This window comes from Microcaecilia unicolor, chromosome 1, assembly GCF_901765095.1.
Source record: "Microcaecilia unicolor chromosome 1, aMicUni1.1, whole genome shotgun sequence".
Classification (NCBI taxonomy): Eukaryota; Metazoa; Chordata; class Amphibia; order Gymnophiona; family Siphonopidae; genus Microcaecilia; species Microcaecilia unicolor.
In genome coordinates this window covers 277408474-277426765 of record NC_044031.1, presented here as the reverse complement: position 1 = coordinate 277426765, position 18292 = coordinate 277408474, and the positions used below count along the sequence as shown (strand labels likewise).

At 45.7% G+C, this 18292-nt stretch overlaps 1 protein-coding gene across 1 annotated transcript in view; it reads right to left on the bottom strand.

Annotated features, from left to right (window-relative positions):
• Window positions 1–17948, bottom strand: part of MYH9 (myosin heavy chain 9) — a 390958-nt gene extending 373010 nt beyond the window's left edge. Inside the window, 1 exon segment of the mRNA XM_030206870.1 lies at window positions 17763–17948. The gene's annotated coding sequence lies outside the window, so the exon portion shown is untranslated.
• Window positions 17949–18292: the final 344 nt, after the last annotated feature.

The following is an 18292-nucleotide window of genomic DNA, read 5'->3' as shown; positions in this document are numbered from 1 at the left end:
TTTGACATATTTTGGTAGGTACCAAAGTTTTCTAATCTCCACAAATCCTGTACAGGCCGAGTTGGATACCACCACCAGTATGTCTCAGGCAGATATCAAACAAGCTAGCCAAGGATTTCTCTACAAAGAGCACCAACGGCAAAATACCCTACACACCTCTGGACTCAAGCCACTATACTCCGATGATTAGGCTATTCTACACAGGTTTTTAACTTAGTAACTTGGTTATAGGAGGGGTAGGCAGCCATGATAGGAGGCCACAACCCAGTCGGATTTTCCAGATTTCTACAGTTAATCTATTTGCATATAAATGGAAGCAGTACATGCAAGTTAGTCTCATGCATAGTCCTTGTGGAAACCTTGAAGACCCAACTGGATTGTGGGCCTTGAGGCCTGTGGTTGCCCACCCCTGCAATAGACTGTGGCACTTAAGCCACTAATGACAAGCGACATGCAAGTAATGCTCTTCCAAGAAATACTTTGTACTGGACCAGCATATCTGCAAGACCAGTAACTTGTAAGGTATTTCTGAATTAGACAAATTTTAAATTTAAAGACATGTGACTATGTTTTGCATTGATTCTGGTAAAAACAGTTGCAATAAATATTCTTTAGCTTTACTGTTTCAAAAGCAAACCGTAAAGGAATTCAAATGAAATAAGTTTAGAGAAGTGACAGCAGAGACCATATGGCCTGTCTGCCTATCCATACCATATACTACCCCTTACTTTCTATTGGTGATCCCCTATGCTTTACCTATTTTTTTTTTCTTGGATTTACCACCTTTTTGAAGGAATTCACTCAAGGCAGTGTACAGTAAGAATAGATCAAACATGAGTAGGAGGCAATTAGAGCACTAAAAATTTGAATACAAAGTATGGCATGGTTATACTACTTGCAATGACAACACAATATGTACTAGAACATTATAATTGGTAGTGAAGGGTAAGGCAAAGTTGTAATATATAGATGAGTAAGAAAGTAGGGAGAATTAGAAAGTAAGGTGAGCGATTTGAAGAAAGTTGCATCTCCACCATCCTTAATGTAAAAGATTTACATTACTCCCGAAGCTACTCCCTTTCATCTTCATCCTAGGCCCCCTCATCCCAGAGCTTCCTTTCAACTGAAAGGCTTACATCTGTAACAAGTCCACAGGAGGTATATAAATGTCCAAACTTTCTCTTTCTTCCAAAAGCCTATATATTGAGATATTCAGTTCTGTTACCATATGCTTTATGACAAAGCCCGCTGAACATTTTAGTAGCTTCCCCCTGGACCAACTCCATCCTGTTCATATCTTTGAAGGTACAGTCTCCAGAACACACAGTACTCTAAATATGGGTCTTTCCCTTTTCCTGATGGCATTCCTTACCCTATGTACACAAGCATCCTTCTAGCTTTTGCCATCAATTTTTGTACTCATTTGGCCACCTCAAGATCAGATATGATCATCCCCAAAAGCAAAGCTCAACACCTGCTACAGGTAAAGGACAGCAAGACATGTATTCTCTCATAAGAGCGATGAATTCTCTCATAAGAGCGATGTCATCCAACGAGCCCAGCAAGGACACTGCCTAGCATCTCCTTAAGAGGCCTTCGGCAGCGCCGCACTGCACATGCCCAGCTGCCTTCCTACCTGATGAATGAGCACAGGACCAGCTGTACAATATTAGTCAAAGGCAAACAAATTCAAGGGGATGTGAATATACTGTATGTCCTACTTTCCTCAGAGACCACTACCAGGCTCATCAAAAGCAACATTAGGCTAAGAAATACTTGCAATAAGTCCCTGGAAAAGCAAAACCAGAAGAAAAAAAAATCAGACCCACATATGAACCCAGTGCTAGAGATACAGTGCAAAAAGTGTGACTTAACTCTGATCATAATTCTAACCCCATGAAAAAAGAAAAATAAGACAGCAGTGTGCAATGAGCAAATGAAAACCATAATGTGTTACAACTGACCTGATATATCATTTTTTTGTTTTAATTGTGTGTCTTGTTTACTTTTCAGGTACTCTAGATGTCAGAAATCTAGTGGCTCAAAAAGTGCTTTCAGATGAGTGATGCAGAGGTCCCATGTTGGAGGTTCTGGAAGGGGATTTTTCAACAGGAAACATTGCATGAAGAAAAAGGGAAAATTAAGTTTTTAACTTGGTAATTTTCTTTCCTTTAGTCACAGCAGATGAATCCATTACGAATGAGTTGTGTCCACCTACCAGCAGGGGGACATAGAGAACACTGAAAACCATAGTGCCTCTAGGACGGCTAGCTCCATCTGCTTCTCAGTAATTTTGAAGCTTCCAAAACAGTGTTAAACCGCAAAGTAGCATAACATGAACTTTCCTCACAGCGAACGAACGCCCCAGAACAGAAGCAACACCACAAAGGAGGGACGAACTCAACCTCCTGTATTACAACAGAAACCCTGAAGACTGTTTTCCAACTTCTCTCAATGAGGGAACATGTCTGCAGGAAAAACTGAACCCAAAACAGAGTCAATCAGGGAGGGATCATGGATTCATCTGCTGTGACTAAAGGAAAGAAAATTTCCAAGGTAAGAACCTAATTTTCCCTTCCTTGTCATCAGCAGCAGATGAATCCATTACGAATGGGATGTATCAAAGCAATCCCTAGATAGGGTGAGAACAAGCCACACCACGCACCAGCACTTGTGCTCTAAAAAACGCGTCCCTCCTGGCAGCCACATCCAGCCTGTAATGACAGGCAAGAGAGAGCTTAGAAGCCCAAATAGCTGCACTACATATCTCTTGAAGAAAGAGTGCTCCCGTCTCAGCCCAAGAGGAAGAAATCGCTCTTGTGGAATGTGCCTTAAAGGCGTCAGGCGGAGGCCGGCCAGATAGATATGCAGAAAAAAATGGCCAATGGGCTATAGACACTGGAGACCCTCTGCGAGGACCTGACAATACAAAAAGGTGATCAAAGGTCCTGAAAGCATTAGACATCTGCAGATACTGCAACAGAGCCCGGCGCATATCCAGAAGGTGCAACTGTCCAAAAGATTCCGGAAACTCCTTCCTAGTAAAGGAGGGCAGATAAATAGGCTGGTTTAAGTGAAACGCTGAAACCACCTTAGGCAGGAAGGAATGCACTGTACGGACCGTTACTCCGGACTCTGAGAATTGCAGAAATGGGTCTAGACAGGACAGCGCCTGGAACTCAGATACCCGTTTCGCCGATGTAATGGCCACCAAAAAGACTGTCTTTAGAGTCACATCTTTCACCAAAGCTCGACTCAGCGGCTCGAAGGGCAAACACTGAAGAGCCTTTAATACTAGCCCCAGGTTCCAAGCCGGACAAGGGGCCCGCATGGGAGGCCGGAGCCGAACCACCCCTCTAAAAAACCATGCAATGTCCGGATGCTCAGCCAGGGAGAGGCCCGAGACCTTCCCCCGAAAACATGCTAAGGCTGCCACTTGAACACGCAGGGAATTATAGGCCAACCCTTTTTGTATACCATCCTGCAAAAAGTCAAGTATCGGCGAGACAGAACACCGCATGGGTGTGATCGCTTTAGAAACACACCAAGCCTCAAACTGGCGCCAGATCCGAGCATAGGCAACAGAAGTGGAACGCTTGCGGGCCTGCAAGAGAGTAAAGATGACCTTGTTAGAATAGCCCTTGTCTCTCAATTGCGCCCCTCAATAGCCATGCCGTAAGACCAAAGCGGCAGGGATCCTCCATGGTCACCAGACCCTGCGTCAACTGGTGCGGTACCAGAGGCAAAGGAAGGGGAGCCTCCACCGGAGGTCCGCATACCACGGCCGCCTGGGCCAATCCGGGGCAATGAGGATCACCACTTCTTGATGCAGCTGAATTCGCAGGAGTCGCCGCCCTATTAAGGGCCAAGGAGGGAACACATACAGGAGGCCCGGGGGCCAGGTTTGAGCCAAGGCATCCAACCCCACCGAGCGAGGATCTCTCCGTCTGCTAAAAAAAGGACGGGACTTTGGCATTTGTGCTTGAGGCCATAAGATCCGCCACGGGTGTTCCCCATTTGGCACAGATCTGAAGAAACACTTCGTCTGCCAGTTCCCACTCCGCAGGGTCGATTTGATACCTGCTTAGAAAGTCGGCTTGCACGTTGCTCTGACCTGCTAAGTGAGCTGCTGACAGAAGCTGCAGATGTTGCTCAGCACAGTGGCATATCTGAGCCACCTCTGCGGCCAGTGTTTGACACTAAGTGACGCCTTGTCGATTTATGTAGGCCACTGCTGTCGTGTTGTCAGACAGAACTCTGACAGCCAGTCCCTCCAGAGTCATGTGAAAGGCCAGAAGAGCCTGGAATAGCGCTCTCAGTTCCAAGCGATTGATGGACCACCTCGTTTCCTCGGGTGTCCACAGACCCTGGGCACAAGCTTCCCTGGCAATGTGCTCCCCAGTCCTTCAGGCTGGCATCCATTACCACCAGGCACCAATCGGGAAGCACTAGCAGCATTCCTCGTCGCAGCATGCTGAGAGCCACCACTCCATACTGAGTCGGGCCGCAGGGAGCCATGTGAGTCTGCGTTAATAATCCTGGGATATAGGAAGCCATCGTTGAAGCAAGGGCAATCTGCAGAGGTCTCATGTTGGGTATTATTAGGAAAGGTATGGAAAACAGGTGTGAGGATGATATAATGCCGTTGTATCGCTCCATGGTGCGACCGCACCTTGAGTATTGTGTTCAATTCTGGTCGCCGCATCTCAAGAAAGATATAGTAGAATTGGAAAAGGTGCAGCGAAGGGCGACTAAAATGATAGCGGGGATGGGACGACTTCCCTATGAAGAAAGACTAAGGAGGCTAGGGGCTATTCAGCTTGGAGAAGAGACGGCTGAGGGGAGACAAGATAGAGGTATATAAAATAATGAGTGGCGTGGAACAGGTGGATGTGAAGCGTCTGTTCACGCTTTCCAAAAATACTAGGACTAGGGGGCATGCGATTAAACTACAGTGTAGTAAATTTAAAACAAATCGGAGAAAATTTTTCTTCAACCAACGTGTAATTAAACTCTGGAATTCATTGCCGGAAAATGTGGTGAAGGCAGTTTGCTTAGCAGAGTTTAAAAAGGGGTTGGACGATTTCCTAAAGGACAAGTGCATAAACCGCTACTAAACGGACTTGGAAAAATCCAAAATCCCAGGAATAACATGTATAGAATGTTTGTACGTTTGGGAAGCTTGCCAGGTGCCCTTGGCCTGGATTGGCCGCTGTCGTGGACAAGATGCTGGGCTCGATGGACCCTTGGTCTTTTCCCAGTATGGCATTACTTATGTACTTATGTACGCTCTCGCCCATGGCACCATTTCCAAGGTGGCCGTCATCGACCCCAACAGCTGGACAAAGTCCCAAGCTCGCGGGTAAGGCACCCTCAGGAGCACATGGACCTGGTTCTGAAGCTTGCACCGCCTTTGGTCGGGTAGAAAGACAAACCCCAAGGCCGTGTCGAACCAGACCCCCAAATATTCTAAAGATTGAGAGGGGGTTAGGTGACTTGGGTATATTGACGACCCAGCCCAAAGATTGCAGTACTGAGACCACTCTGCCTGTTCCATGACGACTCTTCTGCAGAGTCTGCTCTGATGAGCCAGTCATCGAGGTACGGATGAACCATTACCACCACCATTACCTTGGCAAAGGTTCGGGGAGCTGTGGCAAGGACAAAAGGCAAGGCCACAAACTGGAAATGATTTCCCAACACCGCAAACCGGAGGAACAGTTGGTGCGGGGGCCATATAGGAACGTGCAAGTATGCTTCTTTTAGGTCCAGACACACGAGGAATTATCCTGGCTGTACCGCCGCAATGACGGAGCGCAGGGTTTCCATGTGAAAATGCCACACTCTTAGTGACTCGTTGACTTTCTTTAAGTGGAGAATGGGCCGAAAAGACCCGCCTTTTCGCGGCACCACAAAATAAATGGAGTAACGACTGCAGCCGTGTTCAGCGGGAGGCACAGGGATCACCACTCCAAGGTGCAACAAGACTTGTTAAGGTCTCCTCTACCCCGCCCATTTGACAGCAGTACCGCATTGGGACTCCACAAACTCATCTCTCACCAGGGCACCGAATTCCAATCAGTAACCTTCTCTGATCAGGTCCAGGACCCACTGATCCAAGGTAATCTTGGTCCACTCCTCGAGAAAGAGAGAAAGGCGTCCTTCTACAGCTGTAAAGGAGGAGTGGACCGGCGTTCCATCATTGTGGAGGACGGCCCTGAACTCCTGGCCTTGAGCCTGCCGCTGCAGAGCGTTTGTCTGAGCGAAAGGAGTTCCACTGCTGAAAGCGGGCACGTTGAGTAAACCCAGCACAGCGCCCCGGGCGATACCTTCTAGCTTCACGGAAGCAAGGTCTGGAGGAGGAGGGAACCACTTGACCCTTGGAAGAAGGCCGCGGCCTATCCTCAGGTAACTGCTGGGGTTTAGCATCCCCCAGGTCTTTAACAATCTTCTCCAACTCCTCTCCAAATAACAGAAGGCCCCGAAAGGGCAACTTCACCATATCAGCCATCCAATGCAGTAGCCATAGAAGGCGGCGAGCGGGCACCGCCACAGACATCTGTTTAGCCAAAGCTCTGACCAGATCATAGAGGGCATCAGCTAAAAATGACAAGGCCAACTCCATGCGCAGTGCAACCTCAGCGAGGGACTCCGCACCATCCACGGGCTGTTCCACTGCCTGTTGTAACCAAGAGAGGCTCGAGCAGCATAAGAACTGCAAACAGACACTCTTAAGGCTAAGCCCGAAATCTTAAAGGACCGTTTTAGAGCTGATTCCAGACGCCGGTCCTGAATGTCCTTCAGGGTGACCCCTCCCTCTACTGGGAGGGTGGTCTTTTTTTGTCACCGCCGTGACTAAGGCATCCACTTTAGGCATACCAAAACGGGCCAAGTGCTCCTCACTCAGAGGGTAAAGATGCCCCATCGTCCTGGCCACTTTCAAGGGCCCCTCGGGGTCAGCCTATTGAGCAGAAATAAGCTCTTGGATGGAGTCATGCAAAGGAAAGGCACGAGCAGGCTTCTTAGTACTTGCCATCCTCAGATTACCAGAGGAGGCCTCGCCTTGAACAGGGTTATCAATAGAGGGCCTGTAAGGCATCAGAGATAAGCGCAGGCAGCTCATCGCGGTGGAAAATCCGAACCGCAGTGGGATCATCCAGATCCAGTGGCAAACTGGCACCTTCCTCTGGCTCTTCAGACCACGAAGGCCTGCTAGATCCCTCAGAGTCCCCACAGCCTGACCACGGGGGGGGGGGGGGGGGGGGGGGGGGGGGAATGCGCCACTCTCCGACGGGGAATTCATCTGTCTATGCTTAGCGTGCATCCAGGCGCCCCTCTGCTCTCAGATTCCTCCACAACTGCGGGAGTCGAGTCATTCGGGCTTCCAAGATGGCACCCACTGCCAGCTCCATCGAGCGGGAAAAATCATTGCTCGCCATGCTCGTGCTGGCTCTAGCGTCTAAATAGCATGTTTTACAGAGCCCTGCTGATCTGCGCTTGCCACAACAGGAACAGCGCTAACTCCCTCAGCAGCCATCGCCAAAATCACCCCGATCGGAATGCCATCCGCGGGCCCTCCCCGGAGGAGCTGAGTACCGCTCTTACCTCATCGGACAGAGTCCACGGGCTCCGGTCACGCTGCACAGTCAGGAAAAGCCTCAGAAATAGCAGTGCGTTTTTTGTTTTTTTTAACGCTGTGAGGAAAGTTGGAGGCAAACAGCTACAGAGGCACTCCGGAGGCAGAAGAGGGTGGGAAAGGCAAGGAAATGACGAACCTATATGCCTGCATCCACACAGGGGGAAGGTAAGGCAGGGAAAGGGCGAACCTATGTGCCTTTAAAGTGGGCTCCACTTAGCCACAACACCCCTGCTACAACTGGCAAAAGCACAGGAGCCACCCCAGGCAGAATCTTCAAGGAGCTGAACAAGCTAAGTCCAACCCTGCTGGGAGATAGAGAAATACTGAGAGGCAGATGGAGCTAGCCGTCCTAGAGGCACTATGGTTTTCAGTGTTCTCTATCTCCCCCTGCTGGTAGGTGGACACAACCCATTCATAATGGATTCATCTGCTGCTGATGAAAAGGAAAGTTGTTGATATGAATAAAAATTTTGAAAAATGTCCTGATCCGTATTGACTGGAGCCCAGTTTCGTTTTCATAGTTAGAATTCTAGAACGTCCCCTCTTCACTGCTATCAGACACGATAGTAAATAGCCTCGATACAACATATACTTATAAGTCTGGGACTTGAGGGTGCACTGGTGAAGGAGCTCATTCAACTGCATCTGAAGCTCCAACACCCTCTGTCTGTTCTCCATAGAGTGTATTTGACCAAAACTCCGGCGGGCTACACAAAGTTGACGGCTTAACTAAAGGATCTCCCGGTCTCTCGCTTTCCTAAGATGACTAGTATAACTAATTCTCTCCCCTCAGGACGGCCTTTGCTGCCTCCCAGTAAATGATCGGATCTGCCTCATGCTCAACATTGTGGGTCTTATATTCTTCCCAACACTTAAGAAGTTTAGCATGGAAAGCCGGGTCTCTGTACAACTCTACAGGGAAAACCCACCGCATTGCCTGCATTGACGGTCTACTCAGGATCCAGTCTATCCACACCCATGCATGGTCAGAAACAACATATGGGACTATATCCGGCTTAAGTACCGATCCAAATAGTTGTCTAGAGACCAGCAGATAATCAATATGAGCCTGAGTGGAGTGTGCCCGGGACAAGTGTGTGTAATCTCTCTCCTGGAGGTGAAGCACCTGCCAATCAATTAAATCTAATTTATGACACAAATTGGGCAGCCCTCTATCATCATGAGATTCCGTGGCTATCATGGGGTTAGATTTATCCATCATGGGGTCCCAAACTGAACTAAAATCCCCACCAGCACCAAAGGAAGTCAGGTGGGCCAAAAGCCTAGAGGTAACAACCTTATAAAATTGGCCATCATAATGATTAGGGGTATATATGACAGATTATTAATTTCTGGCAATCTACTGTTTCTTCACAAAGGATATATCTTCCCATGGGGTCTACAGAAGTAGGATGAACCTGGTCCACCACCCCTTTTTTAAACAAAAATGTAACCCCTCACTTCTTCCCATGGGCCGCAGCTGCCCCACACTCTCCCACCCACCATGTTTTGAAACAGACATGTTTCTTGCAACAGAGCTATATCTATTTTGTGTCGTTGAAGATATAATATTTTTGTACACTTAATAGGTGAAGTTATCCCCCCAACACACACACATTCCAAGTTACTATTTTCACAGCACTCCTTTCAAATAAAGATCTTACTGCACTGGCATTCCTATGTAAGGTTTCAGGTGAAGGAGGCCCAGCTTGCACCCCCACCCCCCCCAAAAAAACAAAAACTGCTCCCAAAGGTCAAACACTATTTCTAGCAATACCATAATGTTCTCCATTCTACAAATGGTGTGATCTCCGCCCATCCCTATCCCAAAACCCTGTAAATCCCCCGCCTCCCACCCCCTACCCCTCCCAACCGTTTTCCCATACTAACCCCAGGGCTCCGCACATGGAACCATCACGTATTAACACCTCCCCCCACACACCCCTCTGAACATTTAAGTTTAACAGTAACATCAGCCTATTATTGAAAGAAAGAGTCCAAGAACAAGTAATTCTCGCAGATATGAGAAAAGGAAAAAAAAAAAAAATTTAACGTTAAGCAAGGCTTGAATCCATATTCCAAAATAAAGCCCCTCTTGAAGCTTCAAGTTCTTTGTTGATTACTCCAGCGTTGTTAGTCAGCCCGCCAAAGCAGACGGTCAAAGCAGAGAAAACAAAGATGGTAGCATTAAACTCAGTAATAATTAAAACATATTATTGCTGTAAATCTTGACTGCCACCCATGAGCGGGATCGAGTCCACCTAAATGGGCAGCGCCAGCCCCCACAGTCCTTCCCATCAGACTAGTCATTTAAACAGATCAAGCCACAAAAAAAAAAAAAAAAAAAAAAAAAAGGAGGAACCCGCTTCGAGTTCTTATGTATTCTCTCCACCTTAATTTATGCAATATTCCACAGTAGAACATAAGGTTTTCGCCAAATGGAACAGCCAAATCCGGGTTCAACTACGTTGACTTTCCTCAAGTAGAACCACTAGTGGTAGCCATCACTTCCTCCTCTCCGCCCAATTCGCTCAAAATGGCCTGAGCTTTCACCGTGTGATAAGTTTGTGTGGCACCTTCATAAGTCACTCTGAGCATGGCCGGGTAAAGAAGAGCAAATCAAATTTTACAATTATCCAGATTTGTACAAATGGGTGAAAAAGTCTTGCACTGTGCCGCCACCCCCGAGGAGTAATCTTGAAAGCACAAAAATCTTATCAAAATAGTTTATTCCCTGCTCACACCGCTTGCATAATGGCGGTTGTGTGTGCAAAATTTCGAATTTTCAATATAACCACTCTTGGCCTCGTAGCTGAAGACGACTTAGGGCCTAGCCTATGGGCACGTTCCACTCGAAGAGGCCCATAGCATATGGGAAGTTTAAGTTCACGTGTTAGTGGGCTTTTTAGAACTTTGGCTAACTCCTTTGTCTGCAATTGACTGAGAGGCTCCGGCTTTGGTTCTCCAAACAGTTTACCTTAATTTCCAGCACAGCAACTTTACCATCTGGGTGTGTGACTCTTCCAAGGCCTTGACCCTGTCCTCGACTTCACTCGTGAACGTCTGCCATCCCACTTGGTAAGTTCTCCAATTTTAAGTTAATCAGAGAAACTCTCCTCTCCAACACAGCTTCCAGAGCCAAAGTCATTTCCAAAATTATTTCCACTAGCCACGCTGGCGATACTGACTGGTCCGGCGATTTCAGGGGAAGCACCATTTTGTCATCCCCCGTCCAACTACAGGTTCTCTTTAGTATGCAATCTAGCCAGCATCCGGGGTCCAGAGTCAATGAAAGAATCTAAAAAGGTACACCTTGTGCACTTGAGCTCAAAAACGCTTTGGTTTGGGACGATGGTTTAAAATTTTCGGGGTGGAAGGCAGGGTTCCAGGAGAAGCTCTGTTTAGCAGCCGCTCTGGGTCATGATGTCATGTGACTCCCTAGTTTATTTTTTTAACAGTTGCTCTTATATTTAAGACCTGCAGGGTTATACAAAAAAAATTATTCACAGTTCAGAGCTACATTCTGCCAAAACAGCCTTTAGGTCACCAGTACATGGGGTATACCCATAGCTAAAGCAATAAGCTGGTAAGGTACACCAAGTTATTTGGCTGGTAGCCTGCCCTGCATCCAAGGTGGCTTTATATGTGCTAGTAAAAGTTGTAAGATCTGATGTTTTGTAGTAGCACAATATGCATCTTCATTTATTCCACTTATGTTAAAGTAACGTGTATAAAATGCAAACTTCATGTAAAAATCTGAATTGCCTTATGTTTTGTTCATTTTCTGTACCCTAATCAAACACAGCAGTGAACCTTTGGCAGATCAAGTCAACTTGCTACAAGATTTAAGTCAAATCCTATATAATAAAACTCACCCTCAACGTTCTGAGGACACTGACGTCACCGTCAGGTCCTCCGGGCACTTCCTTCCGGTTCGAAGCCTTAGTGGTGGTGAAGCCACCGAAAACACTGTGTTGGGGCCCCGCACTCGTGTCAAACGTGACGTCGTCGAGGGCGGAGCAATGGCGTCAGTGGCTTCACAAACAACGAATCAGCAGATTGAAGGTGGCGTGCCGAGGTCCGAAACAATGGCGGTCAGTGCCTTCAGAACGCTGAAGGGGTGAGTAGGGAGGGGGGGAGGTTCGGAAGGAAACCGTGCTAGCGCCCGTTTCATTGGCGCAAGAAATGGGCATGTGCGTGAGTAGGGAGGGGGGGGAGGTTCAGAAGGAAACAGTGCTAGTGCCCGTTTCATTGGCGCAAGAAACGGGCATGTTTTACTAGTGTTTTGATATTTCTCATTTTTATGCAAGACTCATTCTTCCCATCCTCCAATGCTTTTTTTGGAGCAAGGAGTTGAAGTGTACAACAGTAGCATCTTGAATTCACCAACATTATTAAAGCATGCCATCAATATCTTCCAGTGCTACAGTAGCTGTATCAAACAACCAAGCAGACACCCACAGGGCATTCAATCTCATTAAGCCAGGAAAGCATTGCTGTTGGTCATGTTAATCCAAGGGCCAAAACATATTTGAAGAGTGCAGAGCACTATGGAACAGGACTTTCAAAACACATTTAAGCTCAGTAGAGGTAGTGCCTCCTCTGAAAACTAACCTTTGAGTAGCCAAGCGTATCATGATCGCAGCACAGACCTAGGGCACCTAGGTGCTCATTTTCAAAGCACTTAGACTTACAAAGTTACATAGTAACCAGTGGAACTCTAAGTCTAACTGCTTTGAAAATATGCCTCCTAGACTCCTAGCCAGTCAAGTATTATGCTATATTTTAGTTAACTTAAAACAATAAAATGTGTTAAATTTGCACATTTCTTTACTATACTGGTCTTTTAATTTTAAGAATATTAGAAAATTCATGGTCTGAAAGGATTGATATTATGCAAACTCCACATTACAAATGCCAAGTCTCAAACAATACAACACTGCAAACTGCTGAAAAATTCCAAGTAAAAATTTCACTCTAGAGCAGCATTTCTCAACTGGTTGAAACACGCATGTCCTAGAACTCCATGGGTTGGCACAAACAAGGCAGTGGTCCCAAGGTAACAGCAGGAAGCAAAGCCCGGTGGAAGGAGATGCTGTTACACAAAATAACCTTCTGCCTTTATTCTATGTGAGCTGTACTCTTTCCCTAGGTTGTTGGCAACAAGCCATGCTTAACAGGTTTTCATTTCCTATGTGCACTACTGGGAAGTGAAAGCCTAGCATGCACATTTGTTGCCGACAACCCAGGGAAGGAGCCTGACTCACAGTAAATAAAGTCAGAATGTTGGTTTGTGTAATGGCTTCTCCTACCACCAGGCTGTGCTTCCTGCTGCCACTGTGCCCTGCTCCACACTGAAGGGGCAGATGCTGCACTTTTGAGGGGATACTGAAGAACAGGCACTGCTAGACCATAGAGGTGGATGCTGATCTTCAGGGGTTTAGGGAGGAAGAGGAGATGCTGAGCTGGGAGAGGAGAGAGGAGAATGGTGAGTAGAGAGGGTAGAAGTGTGATAATGGGGAGTGGGTGAATGCTAGAAGGGAATAGGAAGCCAGAAAAAGAAGTGATACAAGAGAAGCTAGGTGGAAGAGGAGAAGAATCTACTTTCACCCACCTATTAGCTTTACATGCTCACTCTCAAGTCTTCCATCCACGTGGGTAGACAGACAAGAAAGAAAATATGTCCAAGACAGACAGTGATGGAATGCAAGACAAAAGACAACTGGACAAGAAGAGAGCAGCCACTGGGGAAAAAAAAAAAAAAGACAGATGGGAAAGAAAGAAAAGAAACGGGGGCCAACATGTTTGGGAAAAAAAAAAAACACCCAAAGTTGGGGGAGGGGAAGTATCAATTGGAATATATGTTAGCTTTTTTCCCTAGATACGTCTTCCGCACCCTGGTACAATCACTAGTGATAAGTCACCTGGACTATTGCAATGCTCTGTATGTAGGATGTAAAGAACAGACCATTAAGAAACTCCAAACAGCCCAGAACACCGCAGCCCGTCATATTTTTGGAAAACCCAAATACGAAAGTGCAAAACACCTAAGAGAGAAACTACACTGGCTCCCGCTCAAGGAACGAATTGAGTTCAAGATCTGCACGACCGTATACAAAATCATTCACGCAGAGGCCCCAATCTACATGCTGAACCTAATAGACTTACCACCCAGAAATGCCAGAAGATCAGCCCGTAAGTTCCTCAACTTGAACTTCCCCAGCTGTAAAGGAACCAAATACAAACAGGCATATGCTACTACCTTTGCGTACAAAAGCACACAGCTATGGAACGCACTACCCAAGACCCTGAAAACCACGGACAACTTAACCAACTTTCGCAAAACTTTGAAGACATTTCTCTTTAACAAAGCCTACAAAAATAATCCTTGATGAATCAAACTACAAACCTTTGAAGACACTTCCCCTCAACATAGCCTACAAAACAATCCTGATGAATCATACTACTCCGTACATCACCCAAACGCTCTAAAACACTTCGACATGACCTTACCCATTACCTTCTAATTAATTCCTCTTTTACTACAATTCACTACCAACTGTACCCAACTCTATGTAACGATCATACCAAATTCACATCCTGTAAGCCACATTGAGCCTGCAAAAAGGTGGGATAATGTGGGGTACAAATGCAATAAATAAATAAATAAAATGTTCAGTACAAGAAGAAATGCATTCTTGTTTTTTTCTCCCATGTTATAGTGCATGCTGAGTTTGTCTTCTTAGGGTTCTCTAGTTCTGTATTTGATGAGGGTCAGTTTTGCTTATAACCAAGGTGTGGTATTCTGTTTGCGTAGAACGATCCCACTTCTGTTTTACCAGTAGTAGGTATATTGGTGTTCCAGGGCCCAGTGTAATATTCATAGTTCATGCTGTTTGAATCACAGGAATTAGTGCTACTGTTGTATGACATGTTATGTTGAGTTGTGAAATATACAAAATTTGGAGAAAAAATCCCAGCGTGCCTAGTAGCAGGGAGATCTATGTTGCTACTGCTCAGATGACATGAGAATTTATTTTTATATGGTTACTTCCACACACCTGCTGCTGCTGCTGCTGTTGTTGTTGTTGTGGTGGGGGGGGGGGGGGAAGATTAATTCAATATAAACAAAATCTCCAAGAACTATCAAACTGGGTCCACAATTGCACTTTTTAAAAATTTAGATCATAGCGTATTCTTCAGGTTCAGTAAGCACTCAGTGCTTACAATTTATATCTGAGGCAATGGAAGGTAAAGAGGTCCCTTTACTCAACTGTGCTAAAAACTGGCCTTCGCACACCCTTAGGCGCTTTTTCCCCACCAAGCTGGAAAATGGCCTTTCTATTTTTTTTTTCTATTAATGGCCATATGCTGTTTTCATTAAAAACATTAATGACACTTATTGTGTAGGTGGTAAGGGCTCAAGTAGTAATTCTGTGCTAACCAGTTAGCCCGTAATAATGCAGATGAACAGGAATGGCTAACCTTGGCCTTCCAAACACACCTCCTCCAACAAAAGTTTAAAAGTCTTTTCAAGCATGAGCAAACTTGGAACTTACCACAGGACACCCAAGTGCATCCTGCAGTAAGTCATTTCAAGCTGTGGTAAGCATGCACTATAGCTTACCACAGCTTAGTGAAAAAAAAAAACCTAAGTAACTTGCACAAAGTCAAATCTTAAAAAGTATAGCTTTAAATGCTCATGTAGAAATTCCCATGGATACTGTAACTCTTAATTGGAGGTCAATATACCCCACTTCCACTAACTAGTTGACAAGTCAGCAATTTATAATTTAGTTTAAAAAAAAAAAGCAGACTGTCTTCATTTAAAAATTAGAGTCTGCTTTTGAGTAATAGTAAAAACTACCAAGTTTTCCAATTTGGCTGCTGACTTCTTACAGCTTGTACATCAATGTGACAATAGTGCTTTCTTACACAATGTTGCAGCTGGGAGTGGCATACAAATGTCAATGTAAAGATCATAATAGGAAGACTTCAGGGACTGTGATTAAAGCACCAAAACAGAGAAACTTAAAAGAAAAGGATAAAACCACCTGAACCATACACCACCTTTTTGGAGGAATTCACTCAAGATGGTGTACAACAAGAATAAGTCAAACATAAGCAATAGACAATTACAACACTAAAAATATTTAAATACTGGCATAGTATGCTACATTACAATGCCAACACAATAAAATAGTATTGTAAGTGCAGGAGTGCCATACTTATCCACAAGTTATATAACAAAGCGCCAAGGGCTCTTAAAAGCTTAGCTCCAGTTATCTGCAGCAGGGCCCACAGGAATAAAATGGGCCCTGCTCAGATAACTCGAGCTAATCTTTAACAAAAGACCACCTTAGTGTTTGGATTCAAGCCCCTAGGCAATTACATTTAGACACAGTAGACACCTGCCCCTCCCTAAAGTGTAGGGTTGTACCTGAGGAAACAGACTTCCTAAAAGTCACATGTGTTAGTGCAATTTGAACATTGACGTCCCTTGTTCTCAGCTCCGAGTCCTGTCTCAATCGGTCTTGGCCTTTACAGCGAGCTAAAACACCCTCATCCCCAATACAATAGATTTATACGTGTGAACGATGTTAAACGCAGTTACTGAACTAGTGATCTATACGTATAACTAACTAAACTTATTCTGATGAAAACCTAAACATACATACGTAACTTATGAATGTAAAGTAAAATGATCGTCCAGCTCCCAAACCAATTAGAAATAACCGGAAAATAAAAACGCTCGGTGTGTTGTGCTGTAACAGCAGGGTTGCCTCAATAAGTTTCAGAACAAACTTTTGCAAGCTAATCCCACCTCCCTTTGCAGGTCTGCCTCTCTCCGCCTCCCTTTCTAGTACGCATTGCGCAGAACCAGGCAGGCGAGAGAACAGAGACAGAGCGAATGAGGAAGTGAGATGAAAGAGCGGAAGCCAAGCCCTGCTGCCTGCATTACAAAAGTGCCTGAGCTCACCGACAGCTCCCTGCCACTACCTTGCAACTGGCCCAACCGCGGGAATCCGTTAACACCAAGGCAAAAACATAATGGATCGCAATCTCCACCAGCCCTGGCCCTTCCCCATACCAATATGCTGATAATCCTTGACGCCTAAAATGTCACCATATTTGTTTTTTGTTTTTTAATCTAAGCGCAAGTTAAAGTTTTACATAAACTGAAGCGTTTACCAGCGGTCTTGGATCAAGTAGCGCGGTTTCCGTGAACATGCTCTTCAATACACAAAGTACAGATTAAAATACTATACAGCAATACCTTTTTACTAAAATAAGTTTCTTGAGCAAGCTTTTACCGTTTCTGCTACTAGGATGCTTTCTCCTTGTAAAACTTTTGATTATTATTATTATAAGAATATATCAAGAAATAACTAGCTAGCACCTTTCCCGGATGACAGGCTTTAAGGCAAGAAGCACACCTTAGCAACTTCACAGAACCAGCTGACTATACTAGCAATTGGGAGACGGCGGCCTGCCACACCTTTAATGGAGTAGTAGTAGTACACTACCCAATACGTACACTACCCAATACTCACACTACCCAAACCCACGAGGAAAGAAAAAAAGCTGCACAGTTTCACGACACAAAACTTTTCAAAAATCCGAACTGTTGAAAAGAGACTTAACTAAAGCAACAGACAACCTTTAGTAATGTTTAAGCCACCGCAGAAATAGCAAAGAACAGAAAAGATAAGACACATTGTTTACCTATAACAGTAAAATACATTCACAAAAGAACTCTCCCCCCCCCCCCAAACAAAAAAAAAAGAAAGGAAAACCAGCTTAGTCTTGAATGCGTTATTTGGAGGGGGTAGAAGAAAGCAGAATACTCGCAAAACAAAGAAAAAAAAGCATTCAAAACTGAAGACGTTAAGATTAAGTTAAGTTACCCTTCAAAAGAGCTACAAAACTCAATTGTGCAGAGAAAGACAGCTAAGCAGGAAGGCGAGGCCCTTGCAGAAGGTGGCGGGCGCGGCACAGCCCGAGGTGGCATTACCTGAAGCCAGCGCCTCTCCCCACCTCCACTGCACAAAACTGGCGCAACTTTTTTGGCATGAGAACAGCAAAGAAAAGAAGAAGAAAAAAAGCCAGCACTAAAACTCACCCGACTTTTTTTCAGCTTCGCCTCGCCGCTCCTCGGCGGGTAGGTGAGTGAGAGAAAAGAAACTGGGTTAAATCCTGGCCTGCTAAATGAAGACAAGAGAAAGCGAGAAAAAAAAATACTGTATAAGCATAAGCACCGTCTTGCTACCAAGCCCAGCCCAGCCCAGCCCGAGAAGGTTTGAAGCCGGCAAAGGAGCGACCGAGCGAAAACTGTGGCCCGCCTCCCCCCAACGTCGACCCTAGCTCCTCCAATCCCGAGGCGATCACAGTGGGACTGGCAACGTCACTCACCCAATCACGGCAAGGAGGATGAAGGCGGAGGAGGGACGCTATCACCTGAGGCGTGGCTTATAAGTCTTCCCCGCCTTCTCACTTCCGCGCTTCAAGCAAAGCTTGCACTGGTGTCCGCTAACGCCCTTGGTTCGCGCGTACACCTGAAATAGCCCCACCCCCCACGTTCCGTTCGTTTGCATTACTATTTGTTCCTCGACCAGTCGACCGTCTCGTCAAACTTTTTGGTCCCACCTAGCA